Consider the following 2,376-nt stretch of genomic DNA (forward strand, 5'->3'; position numbering starts at 1 on the left):
AGATGAACTTCTGTGGAAAGTGGTGTTTCAGGGCTGCAGTATGTGTCAAATTTGCTAGCCCTTCCAAGGAAAGATAAAACAAAGGACAACTTCCGTGAAGTAAAAACAATCTTTAATCCATAAAAGCACCGCTACGCGTTTCTCGACCGTAAACTGGTAGTTTCATCAGGCATGAACAAATGGATACAATTCATACAAATTGAAGACCTTAAATACAGGTGTGTTATAAAAACGGAAGTTGTCATAATACTTAAAACAGACCAATGGTGGCTTGGTTTAACCTGAGAGGCTTATTAACACTGTGTATGATGTTCACCTGTGAACTGCCCCATTGATCAAATGCAAGTGTGTATCTCTGCAAAAGTAGTGATAGAACAATAACAAAAGTAACAGAGACCATTATCAAATTAGTCCTGAATGTTTGAGTTTACATTCTGATTAATAAACCCAAAAAGTATGTGTTTGTTTGAAAGAAAAACAAAGAAATAGTAAAGTAATTAATAAATCTAATGAATAGTGGCAGAAATCTGTGAATTGTAAACTGAGACCCCACGGCTCCAGAAGAAATACAAAATGAAAAGTAACATCGCTGGGACTTATAAGGTCTATTTTGTTGAATTGGAAATCATTTACAGCTTATTCGTTTAAATATAAAAAAAAAAACGTTGTAAATACTGATAAGATAAGACATTTGAAGTTGCTAATTTAGAGCTTAGTTATGGTCCCTCGTAAAATTCTTTCAAAATTCGCGTTGTCAGATGTTATGTATGAATTCTGGATTATAGTCAAAATTAGTGCATCTCTCATGTTGGCAAAATGGATGATAAAGGCAAAATGTAATTTTTCGAAAAAAGTTTGTGTAGGTCGATGAATGTAATACATGTGTATTTCTAAGTCTAAAATATATTTGTCATCGAAAATATTTATTTGTGATGTTAAAAAAGTGTCTAAAATGTGCTGCATAAATTTGTCAGAAAAAATGGAGGAAATGCGGTTACTGAATTGAGCAATACTGCAAGTGCTTTTTTACGGTTTTTACATAAATCTGTGTATGATAGTATGCGTGTAAGTAAGAAGTGGCCAATAACGTGTAAGTAATACTTAGTGTAAATAGTTGTTTGAAATGCCAGTTAATATTGAAAACTCAGTGAATAATGGGTGTGGGTTGTGTATAAGAAATGAGTGTATTGAACTTGTGTTACACTAGAAAGACTACCCCACTTGTGTGTGTATTATTGAGGTGATATGTAAAATATATAATAGGGGTAATGTATGGTGTTTAAGTGTAATTGTGGTTCAGACAAGCTGTTAGAAATAGTTATGTAGTTAAGATTCACTGTTGTTATTTGGAAAACATGCGTTGCAACTATGGTATAAAAACGTAAAATAAATGTGTCCTGAACTAATGATATGGATGTATGGCGAAGAATGGTAAAAAAAAAAGGGAATAAAAACAGGGTTGATATAACAAAATTGTATTAGGGAGATCCAGATAATATGTCATAGTAAATATTAGTTAGTGATGCCTATGTAAGTGTGATAATATGGGTCGAGGTCTGTAATGATGTCTCGAATGACAGATGTATGAAAAATCTGTTACTAAATCAAGAAACTCGATCTAAGAATATAATAAAGCATAAAAGATCCGATCTGGGTCTACGGTCTAAATAGAAACATGGTAAAAAACGTAAAAAGAAAAGGAGTGTGTGAGTCTCATAAACAGTTGTCAGAGAGAAGTCTGTGTATCTGAAAACAATGTCTTGAGAATAAAAAGTGTAAAGGAAATGCGAACATGATGTACAAACAGTGGTACATGTGTATAGTCCAAAGTGTCAGAAAACTAGTTGTAGTGTAAAAGAATTAGAAAACTAGGTATCAGCAAACTCGTATCAGAAAACTAGTTGTGGTGTAAAAGAATTAGACTGGTAAGGCAAGGATATGATGTGCTGCAGAATACACCGATGTGAAAGGAGGGGAATCTGGGTTGTATGGATATTCACCATAATACATTGTTGACATGGAACCTGGAACCAGATAAAATGGTTATGTTTTCTGCTGTGAGTCGAAGAAAGTCTAAAAAGTGTTGTCGTTAGATAAGATATGGTGTAAAGAGCAGAGATGGTGTATGTAGTGGTGGAGGATGGAACAAGGTGCTGCAAAAGAATATGGGGGGGGGGAAGGTGTAGGACATGTGATAAAATAAATTAATGGAATGTGAATAAATAAAACTGAGTATGGTATAATATACCCGCATGTGTATTAGTTGGAAGCTATTGGACAGTTCTGAATTAATTGAAAGCTGCTAGGTCAAGGTTAGCATTTAAACCTTTGGGAAACAAGGTTTTCAATTTGAAAATCCAAAAAGTTTCCCGTTGT

This window comes from Bombina bombina, chromosome 7 (assembly GCF_027579735.1).
Source record: "Bombina bombina isolate aBomBom1 chromosome 7, aBomBom1.pri, whole genome shotgun sequence".
NCBI classification, from domain to species: domain Eukaryota; kingdom Metazoa; phylum Chordata; class Amphibia; order Anura; family Bombinatoridae; genus Bombina; species Bombina bombina.